The following is a 25,139-nucleotide window of genomic DNA, read 5'->3' on the forward strand; positions in this document are numbered from 1 at the left end:
CAACCAAGAGCAAAACGTAGGGATAGGATGTTGTGACACAGTGCTAGTGTTCCAAACGCTTGGCAGTCAGTACCGGGTTTAAGTCCCACCTATTCGATAGGTGTGTCATAACCTGTCCGACCACAGTGAATAAAAATATCTAATAGATATTTTTATTAATCACCAAACTAGCTATTTGAAGGCTGTTGTGATGCAGTGGTAGTGTCTCTACTTCTGGACTATGAGGCCCGGGTTCGGGATTATCCCGCTCCAGAACTATATAATAATCTTGATTAGAAGGCTCCAGAAATTTTGGTTGATTTATTTGTTCCCTCTCCAGCTATGACTAATTTTATCAAAAATATGACATTCAGCTGAGTTCACTCAACTTAATAGACTTGGAGGTACCGGTTTTGGACTGGGGTGGACAAAGTTAAAAAGCACACAACACCAGGTTATAGTCCAACATGTTTATGTGGAAACCCTAGCTTTTGGACCACTGCTCCTTTCAGGTGGTTGTACCTGATGCAGCAGCGGCGCTCCGAAAGCTAGTGCTTCCAAGTAAACCTGATTAGATTAGACTTACAGTGTGGAAACAGGCCCTTCGGCCCAACAAGTCCACACCGACCCGCCGAAGCGCAACCCACCCATACCCCTTCATATTACCCCTTACCTAACACTACGGGCAATTTAGCTTGGCCAATTCACCTGACCCGCACATCTTTGGACTGTGGGAGGAAACCGGAGCACCCGGAGGAAACCCACGCAGACACGGGGAGAACGTGCAAACTCCACACAGTCAGTCGCCTGAGTCGGGAATTGAACCCGGGTCTACAGGCGCTGTGAGGCAGCAGTGCTAACCACTGTGCCACCGTGCCGTTGTTGGACTATAACCTGGTGTTGTGTGTTTTTTTAACTTAATAGAGTTTGGGAAATGAGTGTGGGACTTGCCTGACCTGTAGGGCTGAACTGCTTGCTAAGTGAACCTGGTGAGCCGTGTAAAGAAATAAATTTCAATTAAACACCTTTCAGAATCTTGAAATCTCGACAGCCAATGAGGTAATATTGATGTGCACTAACATTGTCACGTAGGAATGCAGCAGTTGATTTGCATTTAGCAAGGTTTCACAAATAACAATGGGAATAATGACCAGATAGTATTTTTTTCAAATGTTAGTTAACAGATAAACATTGGCTGAAACTGAAAGACAAATCCCTGGCTGCTCCTCAAAATAGTGCCATAGGATCTTTTGTATCCAACAAAGGAAACAAATTTGGCCTCAGTTTAAAGTATCATTCATAGGACAGATTTCAATATGTAAAAGACTTTGCTACAATGTTAAAGTGACTATACTTAACAGTATCGTGTCCTTTAGGACATCCTGAGATTATGAAAGGTATGATGTAAATACAAGTCTTTTTCTACTAACAGTCAGAGGGAGATAGAGGAGCAGATATGCAAATCATTGAAACGTTTGAGAGAAAAAGAGTTATAGTTGTCCGCGACTCCATTCACCTTTGCTAATATTGACAGGGGTCACCTTAGTATGAAAGGAACAGCTGAGATGGAATTTTTGGAGTGCATCCAGAACAGCCTTTTGTACCACCACATTGATAGTTCTCCACGTGATGGGGCAGTGATAGACCTAATCCTAGCGAACGAAACCGGTCAATGGTTGGAGTTTTGAATACAAGCGAGCATTTTGAGGATAGTGACCATAACTCTAGGTTTCAAAGTCTTTGTGGAAAGGCATAAGGATGGTGCAGAAGTTAAGTGTCTCATGTAGGCCAATTTCAATATCATTAGACAGGATCTGGAAAACCTAGATTGGGAGCAGCTACTTGCACATAAGTGTACATTTGGAAAGTGATCTTTCAAAAGTAGTGTAGTGAGAACTCAGGGCTAGTTGTCTTTGTCTGAGAGGGAGGGCAAAGTGCAGGCCAGGTATCCCTAGATTTCAAAGGTTATTGAAGGTTTAATAAAGAATATGAAAGAAGCATATGTCAGATACAGTGCATTAAAAATAGGGGAGGCTCTTCAAAAGCATAGAGAGTGTAGAAGATTGCTTAAAAAGGAAATTAGGAGGGCAAAGAGTGGTTATGAAGTGTCTTTGGCAGATGGGATCAAAGAAAACGCCAAGGATCTTTAAGAGTAAGAGGACTACCAGGGAATGGATGAGACCTATTATAGATCAAAGGGGCAACCTATGCATGGAGCCAATGGATGTGGGTGGCATCTTTTCATTTGTGTTCACAGAGGAGAAAGACACTGTAGCTGAGGATTGCAGTTGGGATTGTGAGCTTCTGGAACATGTTAAGATTAATAAGAAGGTGATATTAGATGGGCATAAATAGGCTCTAAATATAGAGCTTGATGAGATGTATCCCAGGCTGCTAGGGGACACAAGGCAGGAGATTTCTGGGTCCCAACTGGCCACAGAAGAAGTGCCGAATGACTGAAGGATAGCTCGTTCCTTTGTTCAAGAAGGGCAGCAGAGATAGGATGGGTAAATACAGATCAGTTAGTCTGATGTCAGTGGTAGGGAAATTATTAGAAAAAATTCTGAAGGAGAGGATTAAATCAATACTTGGAAAAGTAGGGAATGATCAGGGATAGTCAATACAGATTAGTTAGAGGGAGATCCTGTGTAAGTAATTTAATTCAGTTTTTTAAAAATATATTTAGTCACCTCTTCAATCAGGATAGTGCATTGATGTGGTTATAGAGTCGTGCAGCATGGAAACAGATACTTTGGTCCATCTAGTCCATGCTGAAAATGATCCCAAACCCTAAACTAATCCCACCTGTCTGCTCCTAGCCCATATCTCTCCAATCTTTCCTATTCATGTACTTATCCAAATGTCTTTTAAATGTTGTAGTTGTATGTAGTACTTCTTTAGGAAGTTCATTCCACATGCGAACCACTACCTGTGTGAAAAATTTGCCTGTCATGTCAATTTTTAAGGTGACAGGAGATTTAAAAATGTGCCTCCTAGATATCCCCCATGCTAGAGAAAAGACGACTATCCTTAACTCTATCGATACCCCTCATTACTTTATAAACTTCCATAAGATTGCCTCTCAACCTTCTCAGCTCCAGTGAAAAAGGTCCCAGCCTATCCAGGCTTTCTCTATAACTCAAACCCTTAAGATCCAGAAACATCCTGGTAAATCTCTTCTGAACTCCATCTGTCGTTTTTCAGCTAATTGACCCATTGGATCAAGGTCCTTTTGCTAGCTTAGAAAACCACCTTCACTGCCTACTATGCCACCAATTTAACATGGACTTCACTTAGTCCTTTGACAACATCCCACATGGAAGTCTGGTTCAACAAAGTAAGAGCCCATGGGATTCAAGGCAAGTTGGCAAACTGGATCAAAAATTGGTTTACAATTAGGAGGCAAAAGGTGATGGGGGAGGTTTATTTTTGTAATTGGAAGCCTGTGACCAGTGGTGTACGACAGGGATCAGTGCTGGGATCTGTGCTGTATGACATGTAGATTAATGATTCGATATGATAGTAGAAGATACATTTAAGTTTGCAGATGACATGAAAATTGTGGAGGTGCTGTTGATACTGAGGAGGAAGGTTTCAGGCTACAGTCTGATATTGATCAGATGGTAAATTGGGCAGAGGGATTACAAATGGAGTTTAATCCTGATAAGTGCAAAATGATGCATCTTGGAAGGTTTAATAAGGAAAGGATATACACAATGAATGGTAGGTCCCTAGGAAATACGGAGACACAAAGGGACCTTAGTTTACAATTCCATAGATCCCTAAAGGTGTCAGCACAGGTAGACGGGGTGGTGATGAAGGCATACAGGATGCTTGTTTTCATTAGTCAGTGCATAGAATATAGGAGCAAGGAAGTCCCTTTACATCATTGTAAAGTAGAGATTAGGCCACAGATGGAATGCTGCATGCAGTTCTAATAGTTGCACTATTGGAAGGATGTGATTGCACAAGTGAAGATGTAGAGAAGATTCACATGGATATTGCCCAAAATGAAAAGTCTAAGTTGTGAGGAGAGACTGGATGGGCAGGGTTTGTTTTCCACAAAGCAGAGGATGTTGAGGGGCAGATCTGATTGAGGTATCCAAAATTGAGAAAGCATAGACTGAGTAGATCATGAGAGTTGGTTCAGTATATTCTTTTGGTCAGGCATTTTTTGTTATATGGACTTGCTCAATCATGCTACCTTTTGGAGTCTAACAGTGGATCACTGTAGGTTACTAAATATTACTCAGATTGAAGGGAAAGAAGTTAAATTATCATGCTGCACAGTCTGCTGTTTTCTTTTTCTGGCAATTTCTGATATTATAGCAGTACTTCAGTTGTTTTGCTGTGGAGGAGAGTTCTAAGAAACTTATGGGATTGAATTTTTCTCGGCCTTGGCACGGGAAGGCAGTAGAAGGTGGCATGATTGTCTTTCTTCTGCCATGTCGACTTGCCTGCATTGAGAAAATTAACAGATAGTACTTGTGCCCTGAATCTGAGGCACTAAACAGGCCAATTAAGGGTCTTTCATACCTCTGCTGGCAACTGGTCAGAGAACAAGGAGCCCCTTGACCACATGGGCAGATCATTATGGATTGATAGCTTTTCAGTGAGCTCCAGAGATAGGGTTCTTGTTTCAGGCATACTTTAGCTCAAATGTAACAGTGCTGCCTGCCCTCATTAGGCCTGCACCCTCCCCAGCCCTGGCCTCTTTCTCTGACCCTGGTGCCAAGACCCTACTTACCTGTTTGTGGGGGTGTAGGCCATTGTTACACCATCCACTTTCAAGTGCAGCCCCCTTAGTGGCCATTGTTCATGGTAGTGTTGCTGGTACTGCTGGGCTTCTGACTGGTCATTGATAGCTGGGCTGCCATGTTGAACAGGGACTGCAATTGCTGATGAGCTGCAGCCCAAGCTGCTGCTGATCGCTGAAATGGGTTCACCTCCCAGTTTTGGGCTGGCTAGTAGAACTTCTGTCTCCACTATTAAAATTCAGCTCATAGTTTGGACAGTTTTGATGGAAGTACAAATAAACACAGTTCCTTTATTGTATCATGCATTAAGTGCCAGTTGTATATTAATCCTCTCTACATGAATACTTCAGACTGATAATCATCAACTTTCTTCCTTCTTACATACACTTTCTTCATCCAAGCCACTAATGTATATTGGAGATAATTGTAGCCTCAGTATCGATTCCAGTGCACAATTTACAGATTGCTATCTTGAAAATGCCCCCTTATCCAAACTCTGTCATCTATTGCTTAAGTATTCTTCTGCACATGCTAATGTACGATCTCCAATTCCATGAGCGTGTCTTTCGTAAATAGCCTAATGTGTAGGTGCCTTCTTAAACACCTTCTGAATATTCAAATATATACATGCACTGCCTCCCATTTATCTATGCTGCGTGTTAATTTGTGAAGGCATTATAATGAATTCATTATGCATGATTTCCCCTTCTTGAAACTATCCTGACTCAGTTTGATCATACAATGTATTTCTAAATGCTCTGCTATTATACCCCTTATAATAGACTAACATTTTCCTAGTAATACACTTTAAGCTAACTGGCCTGTGGTTTCCTGGTTTTTGTCACCTTCCCTTTTTTAACAATTTAACAATCCTCTGAGACTTTTTCCAAATCTTTGAAGATTACTATAAATGCATCCACTGTCTCTAAAGCTACTTCTTTAATATCCTAGGATGCATCCCATAAGGCCCAGGGGACTTTTCAGCCTTTAGTCCTATTTGATTCCCTTGCACTTTCCTCTCCTCTTTCTACTCTTTAATTATTTAGTATTTTTGGATTGCTTGTGTATCCTACTGTGAAGATTAATGTAACATATTTATTCAATGCGTCTACCATTTCTTAGTTCCACATTACTATTTCCCCAGTCTCATTCTTGAAGGGACCTATATTAACTTTGGCCCCTCTCTTCCTTTATATTTATTTAATTCTTGTTATTCGTCATGTTATTACTTGCAAGTCCTCAAAATTTATCATAGATTCGTGGAGGTCTGCAGCACAGGAAAAGGCCATAATGAATCTGTGCTGATCAAATCAACCACCTAACTATTCTAAAACCATCTTCCAGCATTGAACTCATAGCTTTGAATCCCTTGGCATCACAAATACACATCTAAATATTTCTTAAATAATATAAGGGTTTCTACCTCTACCACCCTTATAAACAGTGTGTTCAAGATTCCCAACACCTTCTGAGTGAAAAAGAGTTTCCTCACATCCTGTCTAAACCTCTTGCCCCTTACCTTGAATCTCATATCCCCTGGTCATTGATCCACCCATCAAGGGGAAATGTTTCTTCCTGACTACCTTGTCTGTGCCCCTCAATTTTATACATCTCAATTATTTCCTCCCTTAGAGTCCTCTGCTCCAAGAAAAACAATTCAGTCTACCACTTTCTCTTTATGACTCTCCAACCCAGGCAACATCCTGGTGATTTTCCTCTGAACCATCTCCAGCAATGTCATATCCTATTATGTGGATTCCAGGACTGAGCACAGTATCCTAGGTGTGTGGCCTTTTATACAGCTCCAGCATCACTTCCCTGTTCTTAAAATTATATGCCTCAACTAATAAAGGCAAGTATCCTATATCAGAATTAGGTTTATTGTCACATGTACTCACATGAGTACACTGAAAAGTTTATAAGTCATCACTTATGGTGCCATCTTAGGTACAAAGGTACCTAGGTACAGAATCTTAAGTTGGGTTAGACATTGAGCATTTCTTCCAGTGCCTTCACCTCCGCGCCTACTTCTTCAACCAGGACTCCCGCCCAACCTAATATGACCCCTTCTCCCGCCTCCAACACACCCCATCTGCCTGGACACCCCATGCTAGCCTCTTACCCACCCTCGATCTCTTTGTATCCAACTGCCGCCGCGACATTGACCACCTCAACCTGTCCACCCCTCTCACCCACTCCAACCTCTCACCCTCACAACGCGCAGCCCTCCGCTCTAACCCCAACCTCACCATCAAACTGGCAGACAAGAGAGGCACATTGGTAGTTTGGCGCACTGATCTTTACACCGCTGAAACTAGACGCCAACTCGCGGACACCTCCTGCTACTGCCCCCTTGACCATGACCCCACCTCCCACCACCCAACCATCATCTTCCAGACCATCCATAACCTCATCATCTCAGGCGATCTCCCATCCACTGCCTCCAACCTCATAGTCCCACAACCCCGCACCGCGCATTTCTACCTTCTGCCCAAAATCCACAAACCCGACTGCCCCGGCCGATCCATTGTCTCAGCCTGCTCCTGCCTCACTGAACTCATCTCGGCATACCTCAACACGGTCCTGTCCCCCTTAGTCCAAGAACTCCCCACCTAGTTCGGGACACCCCCCACGCCCTCCACCTCCTCCATGATTTTCGCTTCCCCGGCCCCCAACACCTTATCTTCATCCCCTCCCTCTGCAAGGATCTCACAGAATCTTAAGTACAAAGACTAATAAAGAAACAATGTTTAAAAGTTAAATGTTACAGATTTTCTTACTAAAAAGCAGAAAAACAAAGAAACACAGTTAACAGGTCAACACCACAGTCCATAATGCCTTCTTAACCACTTTAGCACCTTAAAGGACCAGTGGACATGCGCAGGAAGGTTCCTTTGATCCTCAGTGCTTCCCAGGGTCCTACCATTCATTATATATTCCCTTGCCTCTATGTCCTTCTTAAGTGCATTACCTCACACTCATCTGGACTGATTTCCATTTGCAATTCTGACCAGCCTGACTATATCCTCCTATAATCTAAAGCTGTCGTCCTCATTATTAACTACCTCATCAATTTTCATATCATGTTGAATTACTGATCAACCCTCCTACATTCAAGTCTAAATTACTTACATGTACCACAAATAACAAAGTCCCCAACACAGATTACTGTGGAATCCCACTGGACACAAACTTTCAGTCAAAAAAACACCCCTTAATCATTACCCTCTGCTTACTGCCATTTAACCAATTCTGTATCCAATTTGCCAAAGTTTCTTGGTCCCATGGGCTCATACCTTTATATTAGTCTCCCAAGGGGAACGTTATCAAAAACCTTTCTGAAGTACAAATAGACTATTTGGAATGCATGGCCTCATCCACACACTTGATTATTTCTTTGAAAAATTCAACCAGGTTGGTCAGATATGACTTCACTTACAAAACTGTGCTTACTATTCTTGATTAATTCCTGCCTCTCCAAGCACAGATTAATTTTGTCTCCCAGAATTGTTTCCAATTGTGGTTAGATAGACTGGCCTGCAGTTTCCTGGTTTAACTCTTGCTTCTTCTTGAATAACAGGACTATATGGCTCTCTTTCAATTCTCTGGCACCTCTTCTGTGGCCAGGGTGGATTTGAAAATTATTGTCAATGCCCCTGCCATTATCTCACTAACTAACTTCACTCAACAGCCTGGGATACATTTCATCTGATCTTGGAGATTTTTCTACTTTTAAGCCTGCCAAACCACTCAGAATCTATTCTCTGTCTATGCTAACTCATTTAAATATAGCCAGTCCTTCTCCCTAATTTTTATATCTACATTGTCGTACCCATTAGTGAACACTGACACAAAGTATTCAATTCTAACTGTATCTATATTTTCCGGCTCCATGCTCTTTCTCTCTGTTTTGCAGGCTTTTAAAACTTTTCCAATCTTCTAGTTTAACAATAATCTTTTCCATATTTAAAAAAATCACACAACACCAGCTTATAGTCCAACAGGTTTAATTGGAAGCACACTGGCTTTTGGAGCGCTCACCTGATGAAGGAGCGTCACTCTGAAAGCTGGTGTGCTTCCAATTAAACCTGTTGGATTATAACCTGATGTTATGTGATTTTTAACTTTGTACACCATAGTCCAACACTGGCATCTCCAAATCATGACTTTTCCATATTGGATGTGTTTTCTTTCAATTTGATGCTATCCTTTTCTTCCCTGGTTGACTTATCCCTTCCTAGAATCCTGTTTTATCACTGTGTATGTCTTTGCTGTGAGTTGTGAACTATTTTCTGAAAAGCCTGTCATTCCTCAACCAAGTTTGCTGCTAAACACCTTTCCCAGTCCCCTCCAGTCACCTCTGACTTCATTCTTTTGTAATTATCCTTTTTTAAACTTAGCACAGTTGTTTCCAACTCAGTTCCTCACCCTCAAAACTGAATGCTAAGTTCTATCATGTAACAGTCACTGCTTCTGAAGGGATCTATTGCTCTGACATCATTTATTAAACCTGTCTCATTATATATCACCAGATCCAAAATAGCCTGTTTTAACTCTGCAACTTCCTCCAGTTTCACATGCTGTCACTTGTCATCTGTATCTTTCCTTTTATACATTCCATCGCTGCCTCATTTTGCTGTCTGGTGTTCCTTCATGAAACTGTTCTGCTTTTCTTTCTCAACCATTACCTTTCCAACCTAGGTTTCTTGTCCTTCCTAATTTTGACTTTTAAGCGAATATTATGAGAGGCAATGGCCCAGTGATATTACCACTGGACTTGTGTCGTGCATGTTCTCATTCACTGTCCATTTCATGCTTCATTTCCCTTACTGAGCCATGTGTGCCGCGTGCTTTCACTGACCAATGCCATATAATGTAACTGTTTGTGTCATTATACATGCCTTTATGGACTGCCTTTTAGCATTGACTGAACAAGTGTCTTGGTCCCATGCATTTATGAGGGTAGATTTGATTTTGTCCAATAGTGTAAAATCAGTGATAACAAATTTGGCAACTTATTTTGATTCACTTCTAAATTTTATCTCAACTGCCCTCCATGATAAAAGTAAGAAAACATGTAAAATTGTCTGCTTTAAATTAGTGGACAAAAATCACAGGCTTCATTGCCCAATTACACCCCCCTGCCACCCCCCTCACCTATCCACATACATACATACCCCCAAGTGACCTTGAAGATCATTGGGAAGTTTAGAACCTTGGCTCTCAAACCTCCTTGAACCATTGTATTCAGCCAATGTCCAGGGTTCACTGCTGACCCTCACCAAAATGTCTGGATTCAGGGGGTCAAATCTATGACTAGCTGAATACTCACTTTTACCCAATAGTCCCAGGCTCAGTTAAAAGATTTGTAGGATGTCCTGGTAGACTTAATACATAGAACTTTTGGAGGAGTGAGGAGAGCTTTGGGTGGGGAATTATTTATATCCTTTAACTAGGGGAGGGGGCTGGTGTTCGATCAAGGCAGTTAGCCACGCTGACATGCTTGATCTCACAGTTAAGTGGAAAAGCACTTCCTTCTTTTTCCAGCAATCGGTCAACTTGATTGATTGAATCAGGCACCTTGATTTAACTGCTGGGTTTTCTGGACCATCTAGAATGAAATTTCAAGTACAAGTCACGTAATTTGCTTTATAATATTCACTGCCCCCATTAAAACTATACATAAACAGATTAGAGTCAAATTCAGATTTCTACCACTTTATGCTCTCACCCACCACCTGACTCAAACCCAACCTTATTTTGAGATTGAAATCTCCCTCATATTATCATAGTAGTTACCATAGTATTGAAGCAGCAGAATATTGAACTTACGAAACGTGAACCATGCTATCATAATCCATAATCCTCTGTGGCAATTTAAAGGACAAGGCTTTTTTTCGTATGGATATTGTTGGTTGTTTTATGCTTAGAGAAAAAAACAGATGTGTCAGTTTTATCTCAAACTTACAAGGTTTTGGGAAACCTTTACTTCACAATGAAACTGTTGATGACAACAGTTACCTGCACAGCAAGTTATTTCCAGCTCTTCAAATCACATCTGAAAAGATTCCTATGATTTACGTTATGGTTGTTGGTATCTTGGGGATTGCCGTAAGTTGTCTAAGGAGTTTTAAAAAAAACTTCCAAGATTCTGCAAGGATCTAGTCATTCTTCCAGTCTAAATTGTTCTTCCCACAATGCCTCAACCTCTGTTTCTTACATAAGTGTGGAAAATACTTGCCCAGTTGCTTTGAGTTACATTTGACTAAATTTTTAATTCTTTTATTTTTCTCATTGTTCTTGTTCTTCCTCCAAAGCCAGAACTTGATCATGTCTTCTGCCTTCATGTGTGAGATTAGACAGTAAGGAGTAATCTTCAATCTTGTTTGCCAGCTTACTACTAGACATAAAACAAGGGAAACTCTTACCACAATCACACCTGGGATCTCCCAAGCTGAGTCATGCCCACGGTTTAGCTGCCACCATTTTAAATCATGTGATTCTGAAATCAGTCTTAAGTTTCTTAGATAAAGTATCAAAGACTGATGGAAGCACCAGTGCTTCATGGTCAAAAACTGGTCAAAGCTTGCATTATCCTCTTTTCACTTAGTTTCCCTGCCTTGTTAGAGGTCCTTGAAGGTGCTGCCTGGACGCTGTTGAAGAGCCAATTTAGAGCAAACCTTGAGCCTCTGTGTGTCCTCAATGAACTGTCAGTTTCACTCTGGTTTCCCTCAATAGCCAAATTTCTTCCCTTGTTCCATCATGTACATGTTTCATACCTTCTCTCAAACATGAAATTGTTATTGTTATTGCTTTAATCAACTGTTCACTGTACAGCATAAGCAGTTCTCTGTTTGACAGCTGTCACCCACACACATAAGTTACCTTCAGCTCAGTTAGGGGGCTCAGTTATCATGGCATTTGTGATTACAGGCCTGGAAGTCTGGAGGCCTAGTCTAATAATCCAGCAGAATAGTGAATTAGGATATTTGAGAATGCAATTCTTGAAATGGACATTGCGAGATACATTGTTTGCGCAATGATATAGTTCCATATCCATGGGTTTTCCTGAAAGCCAGGGCCATTTCGTTTTTTTTAATTCACTGAAGGGATGTGGAGGTCACTGGCCAGCCAGCACTTATGGCCCATCCTTAATCGCCCTCTGGGGTGATTAAGTGTCAACTACATTGGTGTGTTCTGGAGTCACATGTATGCCAGACCAAGTAAGGATGATAGATTTCCTTCCCTAGAAGCTGTTAGTGAACCAGATGGGTTTCTCCGACAATTAGAGTCATAGAGTCATAGAGATGTACAGCACAGAAACAGACCCAATGGTCCAACCCGCCCATGCTGACCAGATATCCCAACCCAATCAAGTCCCACCTGCCAGCCCCCCCAGCCCACATCCCTCCAAACCCTTCCTATTCATATACCCGTCCAAATGCATCTTAAATGTTGCAATTGTACCAGCCTCCACCACATCCTCTGGCAGCTCATTCCATACACATGCCACCCTCTGCGTGAAAAAGTTGCCCCTTAGGTCTCTTTTATATCTTTGCCCTCTCACCCTAAACCTATGCCCTCTAGTTCTAGACTCCCCTACCCAAGGGAAAAGACTTTGTCTATTTATCCTATCCATGCCCCTCATAATTTTGTAAATCTCTATAAGGTCACCCCTCAGCCTCCGACGCTCCAGGGAAAACAGTCCCAGCCTGTTCAGCCTCTCCATGTAGCTCAGATCTACCAACCCTGGCAACATCCTTGTAAATCTTTTCTGAATCCTTTCAAGTTTCACAACATCTTTCCAATAGGAAGGAGACCAGAATTGCAAGCAATATTCCAAAAGTGGCCTACCAATGTCCTGTAGAGCCGCAACATGACCTCCCAACTCCTGTACTCAATACTCTGACCAATAAAGGAAAGCATATCAAATGCCTTCTTCACTATCCTATCTACCTGCGATTCCACTTTCAAGGAGCTATGAACTTACACTCCAAAGTCTCTTTGTTCAGCGACATTCCTGAGGACCTTACCATTAAGTGTATAAGTCCTGCTAAGATTTGCTTTCCCAAAATGCAGCACCTCGCATTTATCTGAAGTAAACTCCATCTGCCACTTCTCAGCCCATTGACCCATCTGGTCCAGATCTGAGGTAACCCTCTTCACTGTCCACTACACCTCCAATTTTGGTGTAATCTGCAAACTTACTAACTGTACCTCTTATGCTCGCATCCAAATCATTTATGTAAATGACAAAAAGTAGAGGGCCCAGTACCGATCCTTGTGGCACTCCACTGGTCACAGGCCTCCAGTCTGAAAAACAACTCTCCACCACCACCCTCTGTCTTCTTAGCCAATTCTGTATCCAAATGGCTAGTTCTCCCTGTATCCCATGAGATCTAACCTTGCTAATCAGTCTCCCACGGGGAACCTTGTTGAACGCCTTACTGAAGTCCATATAGATCACACCTATTGCTCTTACCTCATCAATCGTCTTTGTTACTTCTTCAAAAAACTAAATCAAGTTTGTGAGACATGATTTCCTATGCACAAAGCCATGTTGACTATCCCGAATCAATCCTTGCCTTTCCAAATACATGTACATCCTGTCCCTCAGGATTCCCTCCAACAACTTGCTCACCACTGAGGCCAGGCTCACCAGTCTATAGTTCCCTGGCTTGTCCTTACCGCCCTTCTTAAACAGTGGCACCACGTTTGCCAATCTCCAGTCTTCCGTCACCTCACCTGTGACTATCGATGATACAAATATCTCAGCAAGAGTCCCAGCAATCACTTCTCTGGCTTCCCACAGAGTTCTCGGGTACACCTGATAAGGTCCTGGGGATTTATCCATCTTTAACCATTTCAAGACATTCAGCACTTCCTTCTCTGTAATCTGGACATTTTACAAGATTTCATAATTATCATCTCAGAAGAATGGGTTTTGCTTCCCTTTGGCCAAGACTATTATTTTATTGTACAGTATCTTCCTGTTGCTTGGGGCCCAGGTCACTTCCCTGGCCATAGCACTGTCCCTTCCTCCCAATGGAATCTAATTCTGGAGGTGAATACATCTCCATTGAGCACCATTCATACTGTTTTCTAGTGAAGCAGTTGTAATCCTAATACCAGGTCACCCTCCCTAATCTTTAAGAAGTATGTAATGTTTGGTGGGGACATCAAATCCAGAAATCACTGCATGTGGATCAAATCCCATTTCTGCTTCCCCATACTGATCAGGTTTGTAGCAATGATTTGAAAATTTTGGGTTTGCTCTTGCAACGTGTGCGTCTGTCTTTTTTATGAGATACATGTAGCTCAGTGGTTCACACTGCTGCCTCACAGCGTCGGGGATCTGGGTTTGTTTCCATCCTTAGGTGACTGTATAGAGTTTGCACATTCTCCCTGTGTCTGCATGGGTTTTCTCTGGGTGCTCCAGTATCACCCATGATCCAAAGATGTGCATGTTAGGTGAATTGACCATGTTAAATTGCCCATAGTGTTCAGGGATTTGTAGGTTAGGTGCATTAGTCGGGGAAGATGTAGAGTTATAGAGTAAGGGAATGGGTCTGGACAGGTTACTCATCAGAGGGTCAGTGTGGATTTGTTGGGCCAAATGGGTCTGTTTCCACACTGTAGGGATTCTATGAAATCTATGATTGCTTCACTCTGACTATAATTTACAATGTGAGAGCACCAGAATCCTGTGTGATTTCAGTGTAATAAGCAATGGGTTAGAAATTAATCTTAGTCAGTCGTAAAGAATGAGTAGTACTGAATCTCCTGCCGGTAATACTTTATTCCTGATATTCAGTTTCATTTACTTCACCAGGCTGTCCAACAGGGCCCCTAATGGTACCAAAAATGTTGCTGCTGGAGATTAACCTCTGCCCCATTATGTAAAACAGCCAGACCTTAAGGAACTGAAGCAAGGAAAATTCTCAATAATTTTTTAAACTGTGTTTTTAAAATTATCAGCCAGATGGCCTTTGATCATTTAATAAAGTGTTGCTACTCATACAATGAAAACATTTATTTAACTAAATTAAATAGTTGCTCTTGATTGCCCCAGTGTCTGATGCTAAGTTTATTTGAGCACAATAATGAAAATTCAGTCTTTAGTGTTGATCAGATTGTCACTGTGATACTGGTTTCTATTTCCATGGTATTTGACATTGCAACTTAATCACTAGTAGAAGATCCAAATGAAAAGAAAAGGCAGCACAGTGGCTCAATGGTTAGCACCAGGGACCTGAGCTGCCTTTCAACCTCAGATGCCTGTATATAGTTTGCACATTATCCCCATATCTTCTTAGGTTTACTCCTAATGTCTAAAAATGTGCAAGTTAAGTGGATTGGCCATGCTTAATTGTCTGTAGTGTCCAGGATGTATAGGCTAGGTGGGTTAGCCATGCTAAATTGTCCACAGTGTCCAGGATGTGTAGGCTAGATACATTAGCTGTGGTCAATGCAGTATATAAGGATAGGGTAGGAGGCTGGATCTGGGTGGAATTTTCTTTAGAGGGTCAGTGCAAATACAATGTAGGCATTCTATGATTCAACAAAGACATCTTGATAAGGGTCATCATGAAATTTCCACCTACTACCCTGGATGTTTACTGAAGTCTGCTGGGTTTGGTGGGTCAGGAATCATTAATATATTCATACTGATGTCCCAGTACCATTTTTGTCAGCAAACGTGAGCTGCTTAACGTCCACGGGATCCAGACAGTGCTGCAGTGAGGTTATTCCATTATACCAGAAAAGTCAATAAGAAACTTTCAAGGGACTTAAGTAACCTGAAGGTGGGGAAGTTATCCATTTACATTTATCAGGTAAGTTACTGGTATAAATTAGTTACAAGACCTCTTTTGTAGCATTAGGATCGCTTGGTGATGTTGAGAAGTATTGGAAACAAGGATGGGTTAAGGATCAGGAACCTGGGCCTTGCTCAGGCATTCTGGCTTATTGTTTGTATTTGCAGAAAGCATTACAGCTGAACCCAGTCCTCATCTAAGAATGTAAGAGTGGCTGCATTGCAATCTGCAGTCGAAATTGATGTGTTCTCTTGAGTTAATATGTTAAGGAGAAAGTGAGGACTGCAGATGCTGGAGATCAGAGCTGAAAATGTGTTGCTGGAAAAGCACAGCAGGTCAGGCAGCATCCAAGGAGCAGGAGAATCGACGTTTCGAGCATGAACCCTTCTTCAGGAATGAGGAACGTGTGCCAAGCAGGCTAAGGTAAAAGGTAGGGAGGAGGAACTTGGGGGAGGGGTGTTGGAAATGCAATAGGTGGAAGGAGGTTAAGGTGAGGGTGATAAGGTGAGGGTGATAGGCCAGAGTGGGGGTGGGCGCGGAGAGGTTAGGAAGAAGATTGCAGGTTAGGTGGTGGTGCTGAGTTCGAGGGTTGAGATTGAGACAAGGTGGGGCGAGGGGAAATCAGGACACTGGAGAAATCTGAGTTCATCCCTTGTGGTTGGAGGGTTCCTAGGCGAAAGATGAGGCGCTCTTCCTCCAGCTGTCGTGTTGCTGTGGTCTGGCAATGGAGGAGTCCAAGGACCTGCATGTCCTTGGTGGAGTGGGAGGGGGAGTTGAAGTGTTGAGCCACGGGGTGGTTGGGTTGGTTGGTCTGGGTGTCCCAGAGGTGTTCTCTGAAACGTTCCGCAAGTAGGCGGCCTGTCTCCCCAATATAGAGGAGGCCACATCGGGTGCAGTGGATGCAGTAAATGATGTGTGTGGAGGTACAGGTGAATTTGTGGCGGATATGGAGGGATCTCTTGGGGCCTTGGAGGGAAGTAAGGGGGGAGGTGTGGGCGCACGTTTCGCATTTCTTGCGGTGGCAGTGGAAGGTACCGGGAGTGGAGGTTGGGTTGGTGGGGGTGTGGACATTAATATGTTAAGTCTGGTAACATTTACACAGAGTGTAGGTTCTGATTGAGACCAAGTATCAGGATATTTACTAATAGGGAAAATGCATTACAACTGTATCACAGACATTAGTATAGTATCAGCTGGTTTCCTTGATGAATTACAATGTACAACAGTAACTATTCAAGATGGAGCTGATACTTTGTTACAAGAACATCATATTACATGATGCCATCACTTAGCTCGATCAGAGATACATGCGATATGACAACGGAAATCTTGTATTTTTTTATATTTATTCCTAGTCTGTGTCTGCTGAGCTACATTAGAAAACGGTAATTAGATTAGATTAGATTAGATTACTAACAGTGTGGAAACAGACCCTTCGGCCCAACAAGTCCACACCGACCCGCCGAAGTGCAAGTCACCCAGACCCATTCCCCTACATTTACCCCTGCCCCTAACACTACGGGCAATTTAGCAAGGCCAATTCACCTCAGCCCAGAGAGAAAACATGAGAACTTTCTAGTTTCTGTGGCCCAAGGCTTCATGGACAATGTTTTTGCCAACTAAAGGACTGTAAGAACTTCTATGATGTCTGTATTTTCACTCTCTTGTGTAGAAGCCCTTTGGCATTGGCCTACTGCACTTCTTCCTCCCTTGACAGCACAAATCAGATGACGAATATCCCTTTGGAGAATCACATGCTGATCCAACTCATTCTGTGCTGGAGCATCTGTGAGCATCATTGAAACTATGGGATTCCATTCCTACAGTTCTAAATTCATGATGATAACAACAGCTCCCACAGCACAGCATGGGATGATACAACCCTGTTGTGGTTAGACTTGGCTGCTGTCTATTTGATGTTTATAGGAAGTGCCCAGTGGCAAGCCAGAAATGTCTGCTGAGAATACCTGCTGAAAGTTACAAAATGTTTATTAGAGGTTTTGTATTGATGACTGAATTCAAGTTGCCAAACCAACACATGGATATAGTGCAGAAAAAAGTGCAACATTTAACAAACTTGTCAAGGCCATGGACTTGGTTAAATATAAATTTGGCAAAGGAAGGATTTTGTTAAAAATCTATGCCTCTATTGTTACTACAGAGATTAAAGTATTTTGTATTTCTTAGTATCGACTAGCATTGAACGGCTGTTGGCATTTACAACTGACAACTAGGCGTCTGGAAGAATTATAGAAGAGTATTTAGGAATAATGATGTCCTTCTGGCATCCATAGTCATTCTGTATTCTATGTAAGTGGTGAGGTCACATCTTTCTGATCAGATTTCTATAGTGAAGACACAAGCCTCTCTATTTGAAAATATATATCTGCAGTTACAACAAGACAGTTGATTGGTCACATTCATCACAAAAGATCAAGATGTCAACTGCTGAGTACAGGTTCCGAATGACTTGATGGGCTGAGTCATGTCGACATCATTTTGAATGTTTGCACTGTGGCTCTCTAATGCTCAACTGTGGCATGGACTTGGCAGTTTTATCAAAGCAAACTTTGGCTTCCTTTGTTTCCCCCTTAAAATGTTTTTGACACCTGTTGCTACTTGTGGCTTCAGTCATTTTTAATAATTTTATCAAGGGGTTAGGTGTGGCATGATATTGGTTTGGTACTGGATAACTTTCTCTGACATGAGTAGGTGAATTTCTCCACTCAAGGATAGCCTTATACAAATCTCTGCTGGATTTGATCAATTTCTTTAAGATCCCTAAGATGATTTTTATTGCTGCTTTAGTCTTTCCATTTGACAAGGAATAGTGCAGAGATGTTGTATCATGTTAAATTTCTCAAAGCTTTACGAAGTGGCTAAATTCTTCACTCATGAATTGAGGGCCATTGTCACTGATCATGTTTGTAATGACTAAAATGTGCTTTCATGCATTCTACAGTCTCACCAATATTCATTGATGACAGATTGTCCAACTTCCAGTTGTTAGAATAGCAGCCAACAGTGAATAGGTAATTAATTCCTGTGAGAGTGAAGAGGTCGACTTCATCCATGGTCTGTCTGAGATGTTCAGGTGACATGTGTAGCTCTTTAGCTGACATTTGTTATAAGCATTGCATTGGCCAATGTCATCCTTAATCTCATTGTTTACATTTGTTCAGAAGAGCACTTCTTTTCTCTTTTTCAGACGAGACTCAATTCCTTGATACTATGTGTGGCTGTCTTTCTACATCTCTTCTCATTTCCTGAGTAGTAAAGATTTTATTTCTTTTGTATAAGATACCATCTTGGGTTATTACTTAACTCTGTTCCCAATATTTTCTTATAGCAAGCAGTATGTCTTGATGCTTTCAGATCATTTTTTCTTAATGACTTCCTACAGCATTTGGACAGTTAAATCTTGTTGTGGAATTTACTTAATTTGAGAAGACACTTATCGTTTGGGCTGAATGTCTCTGACGACTTTCAATGCATGTCGAGCTGTTACTTCTCTTGAATCTGGAAGTGCTCACATGTTGTCTTATCATCTTCACCTTCAGGAAGTGCTGCTCTAAACAGCATGATGGTAATGTTTCCCTTTTATTTCATTTGATATTGTTGTAATCAAGTGGCATTATTTCTAAATGTTTTAGAGCCAATAGAAGAGTTTGAGGAAGCTTCTTTAAAGTGCGTTGTTGTCAGATTGTACTGTCACTTTCTATTCCCATGCAAAATGTTCAAAATAAAGACAATAACCATTCTTTGCCTGTCAGTTCAGTTTGTGTTGATGCATTGCATGCGAATGCAACAGGCTGTCCTTGTTGCAAAAATATTGCTTCACGTCCTATTTCACTGACATCATACTGCAAGTTGAAATCATCATGAACGTTATAGTACTTCAGCAGCGGCATTGTCATCACTAATTGATTGATTTGATTGAAATCTACTTCTTGTTCTGTGCACAAATACTACTGCACATCCTTAGCAGTGAACTTGCATAGATGTTTGCATTCTGCATCAATATGTGGCTCAAAGCATGCCTTTAAAGCATTCAAAATCTACCTTGTCTGCTTTTCCGCTCCTCAGATCACTGCCCCAACATTATCGATTGTGGCACATTTTCCCCAACACTGATAGCAGGGTTGGTATTATTATTGCTGAGTTCTTAAAATTAATCCTGTAGCTATTTCATAATTTTGTCACAATGTGGAAATGATTCCTATTCTGTCACATATCACTTTTCATGTCTACAGCAGCAAGGAGTGGAAAGTGCATAGCCGTTTTGACTCACCAAGTAATTCAAAGTTGCAGAGTGCTGTTTTATGTTTTACTTCTTCCTTGCTGTTTCATTTAGTAGTTGGCTCTTTTATGACTTTGAAATTTCACACGTTTGGGTGCACGAGTCTGGTGACACTATGATTCAATTAATGTATGTTTAGGGTTGCTACAGACTTTTCACAATGACACTTACAACAGATGTAGGTGTCTCAGGGCTATGGCACTGCACTAAATATAATTGCATTTCTCCAAACAGACTCAAAGGCATGAATATTTGTGGTGGGATTGGGAGGAGCAGTTTTTTTTGGGTAGAGAGAATGATCTAGATTATGTTGGGAAATTGGAGATCTAGCCAATTTTAACGGCTGGACTTCGTTACCATTTTTAGATCTTATTTCCTTCTTGGCAGCTGATCAGATTAAAAGGCTGGACAGCTGCCGACTGGGAAAACAGCAATAGGAGGCTGCATTTAAGGGCTGTAACAAATGATCCCCAGCAACTGGGAAAGTTGGGTGGCTGTGATGGGGGTGCTGGATCAGCATTCAGCGAAGGAAAGGCAATCAGGAGACCCAGGGCAGAGGCCATCTAATCATGATAGAAGTTTTGATTTAGGTTCAGAAGAAGTATCCCACTTCCTAGCTTACAAATAGTGCTCTGAAAAGTAACTATCTCCCTAATCCGTTGTCTTCCATCCTCTGTCAGTCACTGGCCTTTCTCAGCTGGTCAGAATTAAGTGTTAATCAGAGTCCTGACTGTGCCATAGGAAACTGTTTTAAATGTTGTAATGAAGAGTCCTACCACTTAGGTACAGAACACAGGCTTACAATTGAAGCATTTCATTGTAAAATAAAAGACATGTAAAAATGGGATTGTTTAAGGAGTCTTCTGCAATTCTTAACCACCTCGATTAACTCCTGCTGTTGGTGGGGTGGGCAGGTGTCTTAGGTTAAGCAGTCACCCAAAAATGAGCAATTGCCAGTTGAATGTGATGCTAGCATTCAACAACAACTTATATTCAAATAACACCTTTAATTACCGAGTTGTTACAGTGCAAGAAAAGGCCATGCGGCCCATCATGCCTGCATTAGTTCTCTAACCTCGTGCTAACTCCAGCATTTTCTCCATATCCCTGACATCATTTCTCCAAATAACCATCCAATGACTATGTGAATGCCTCAATTGAACCTGCCCCCACCATGTTTCCAAATGGTGCATTCCATACCCTAACTATTCACTCTGTGAAAATGTTTTTTCTCACATCACACTTTCTTTGTTTGCATATCACCTTAAATCTATCCCCTTCTGTTTTTTCTTTGTTTTGAGTGGGAACAGCTTCTCCATATCTATTACCCAGACCGTGCATGATTTTGAAAACTCCTATCAGATCTTCTGTCAGACTTCTTCTCCCTAAAAAGAGCAGTCCCAACTTCTTCAATCTATCTTCAAAACTGAAACTTGTCATTAATGTCAGATTATGTCCCAAGCTGCTTCACAGGAGCATGGCTAAATAAATTTAACCATTATCGAATGTTTGCGCAGCCTTTAACAGAAGAAAGGAACAGGTTTTGACATGTAACAAGAAAGGAGAGAAAATTACAAATCTCACAGCTTTGTGTTGTCAGAACAAACACAAATAATTTTAACAATCGTTGTTTTTGGAACTGGTACAAAGTGCATAATGTGGATTTTGGCAATTCTTAACAAAACATGTTTGAAGCTCACATTCATTGTTGTGAAGAGTATTTGCTTTTAAAAAAACCCTGTGCAGCATATAATAGAAATAAAAACAGGGCAGAAATGTTTATTCCTGTTATTCATGGCAGGGTGTGAACAAAAGGTCATTGTTCAAAAAAACCTCTTTGGTTTTTGTGGTGATGGTAAGCCAATAAACCCTTCGTGTGAATGTGCTGTGCCAGTGAATGTTGTGAAGAGCCAAGCCCATAGTGCATACCATCACCAAGACTGAAACGTCAAGACAGAATATAAGGCCAGTCAACAAATAATGGTGAAATGGTGCTGTGGTTGGGGTTTAAAAGCCTGCTGTTTGTGTCAGCAGGATAGAATACTAAGGTTTGTAAGAACGATAATTCTGATATTCCTAAAGAAGGAGTTAAAAAGTACTGTGTAGCTCATGACTTCAAAATAGATTGCATGGAGGAAAAAAAGTGAATAAGACATGATATTTGCCGGGTCTGAGGAACAAAAGACAATAAATCGGAGGGGCATTACATTGGGCCAGGCTGTTGACGGATAAGCTTAAATAATAACAAAGTCATTTTGTATGCATAATACAACAGTGGTTGACTGGCTAAATCAGAGTAAAACCTGTATTTCATATGTTGGGAAAGTAAAAGGTTAATGTTGTTGTACTGGAACCAACAATGAGCTATTTCCGAACAGTATATAGGCAACTAAAATGCTGGGCAACCATCCAATGCCTTAATACCATAGCATTAGTCAAACCTTCCTTTGCTGTAAAGTTCCTGTTGATTATAACCAGTAGCACACATCAGCCAAAGAAATGCAGACTACAGAAGTTTGTTTTCTGTCTGTGAAATGTGATACTGTTTCTAAGTCAGCTGCTAAACAGTAGATTTCACTGTCACTGCCAATAACTTCAAGATACTCCCTTTGAGTCAAAGAAGGGGAAAAGCTTGCTAAATGTTGAGGCAAAGAGATAATTCCCAGCAGAAAATAAATAATTCTGCTTTATGAAACTCTCATCTTAATTCTAGTCAGAGTTCATTAGGAATTATACTGTTTTTTAAAGGACATTAACATGTTGTGAAGCAACGTGTTCCAAATATAACATGGGATACTTCCACTTGCTGATCAGGGATTTATTCCTGCTGGGTTCAGGCAGGAGTTTGACATTGAACCTGGAAATGAGATCCTGATGTTAAAATCTCTTTAGGACCTCATGCTATGTATCTTGAAGTTTTGCCACCTGCTCTGGATCCCATGTAGAGCTGTGCTAATGTCCTGAGTTAAATTGGGAGTGTTGAATTTTAACTGAGGGAAATTTCTTAACAATTAACAATATTATCTCCCAGAGCATGATTTTTTTTACAAATACTGGAAACCTACAGTTGAAATTGAAAATGCTGTAAATATATTTACTGGTTGCAGAGAAATAGTTCTTTGTTTGCATAGAGCTCTTCAGAACTGCTCAAAACTTTGATAATTCTTGTTTTATAAGATAATGGGGTTAGGGTTAAAATTGGAGACCACTTTAGCTCCACCCAGTCTGATGATGTTATTACAGCTTGGATAGGGACCAGAGGAATCCAGCTTATGGTCTCAATGGTGTCAAATATGTCAGCCCAGGTTTTTGATAGTCAAAAAAACTATGCCTAACTAGCCACTGTCTCCCATTGCTATTATGTAATAAATTATGTCTTTTTGAGCCACTTATTCACCATGGAAGCTTGATGCTCAAATAAGGAGTATCAAAGCCATCCTGCAAGATAATGGTTAGCATGCTCAGATAACTTCTTGCAATACACCATGAACAAGCTTTATGTTAAACTCATGAGCAGCCCTACACCGATCACTTTCAGTCATTAACAAGTGACCAGTCTACCTTGAATTACACTGGAAGAGTAGGGTATTTCAAGAGTTTGAGCAACAGTTTAACTGTTTCATGCTGTTTGTATGTAGTAGCAACACAAGTGGATGATGTCACTAACAGGATGCTGCCGTCAAGCCAAAGAAAATTCTGCTTGTCACACAAATGCGTTTGTGTTATCAGTGCTGGTTTGATGCTATGTTTGTCGGCTGTATTTTCCAAAGACTGTTGGATCATATCAAATAACATGTCCCTTTTAATGTTCATAATGACCAACCTTACCTACCTAGTCCATGTTGCAAAACTGGCAACAGTGTTCAACATTTAGATGTAATTGGACAACATTTGCTGGAAAATCCTTAGTAAGTGAAAGATTTCACCGATACCAATTTAGGGTGGCCAGTTGTATTGACAGAATGGTGCACCTTTGAGTGCTAGGAGCTACATATATTAAACCAGGGTCCTGTTCTTTACAAACAGAACAAACATGTACACATTTGTACCTAGAGTCATAGAGATACACAGAACGGAAACAGACCCTTCGGTCCAACTCATCCATGCCAACCAGATATCCTAATTTAATCTATTTCTATTTGCCAGCTTTTGACTCCTATCCCTCTAAACCCTTCCTATTCATACACCCATCCAGATGCTTTTAAATGCTGTAATTGTACTAGCCCCCACCACTTCCTCTGGCAGCTCATTCCACAAATACACTACTCTCTGTGTGAAATCATTGCCTCTTAGGTCCCTTTTATATCTTTCCCTCCTAAACCTATGCCCTCTAGTTCTGGACTCCCCCACTCCAGGGAAAAGACCTTGTCTATTTATCCAATCCATGCCCCTTATGAATTTATACACCTTTGTAAGTTCACCCCTCAGCCTCAGACGCTCCGGGGAAAACAGCCCCAACCCTATTCAGCCTCTCCTATAGTTCAAATTCTTCAACCCTAGCAGCATCCTTGTAAATCTTTTCTCAACCCTTTCAAGTTTCACAGCATCCTTTCCATAGCAAGGAGACCAGAATTGCACACAATATTCCGAAAGTGGCCTAACTGATGTCCTGTACAGCCGCAACATGACCTCCCAAGTCGTATACTCAATGCACTGATCAATAAAGGAAAGCACACCAAATGCATTCTTCATTATCCTGTCTACCTGTGATTCTACTTTCAAGGAACTATGAACCTGCACTCCAAGGTGTCTTTGTTCAGCAACATCTACAGGACCTTACCATTAAGTGTACGAGTCCTGCTCTGATTTACTTTTCCAAAATGCAGCACCTCGCATTTATCTAAATTAAACTCCATCTGCCACTCCTCAGCCAATTGGCCCATGTGATCAAGATCCCATTGTGCTCGGAGGTAACTTTCTTCACTGTCCGCTACACCTCCAGTTTGGGTGTCATTTGCAAACCTACTAACTCCAATTCATTAATACAAATGACAAAATGCAGTGGACCCAGCACCGATCCTTGTGGCAGACCACTGGTCACAGGCTTTCAGTCTGAAAAGGAACCCTCCACCACCACTCTCTGTCTTCCACCATTGAGCCAGTTCTGTATCCAAATGGCTAGTTTTCTCTGTATTCTATGAGATCTAACCTTGCTCACCAGTCTGCCATGAGGAACCTTGTCAAATGCCTTACTGAAGTCCATATAGATTGTGTCCACCGCTCAACCTTCATCAATCATTTTTGTTACTTCTTAAAAGAACTCAACCAAGTTCTTGAGACATGATT

At 41.3% G+C, this 25,139-nt stretch overlaps 1 protein-coding gene across 4 annotated transcripts in view; it reads left to right on the plus strand.

Annotated features, from left to right (window-relative positions):
* pdzd2 (PDZ domain containing 2) overlaps positions 1-25,139 on the plus strand; it is a 379,487-nt gene that overhangs the window by 100,754 nt on the left and 253,594 nt on the right. The gene's annotated exons all lie outside the window — the stretch shown is intronic.

Source organism: Hemiscyllium ocellatum, chromosome 1 (assembly GCF_020745735.1).
Source record: "Hemiscyllium ocellatum isolate sHemOce1 chromosome 1, sHemOce1.pat.X.cur, whole genome shotgun sequence".
NCBI lineage: Eukaryota > Metazoa > Chordata > Chondrichthyes > Orectolobiformes > Hemiscylliidae > Hemiscyllium > Hemiscyllium ocellatum.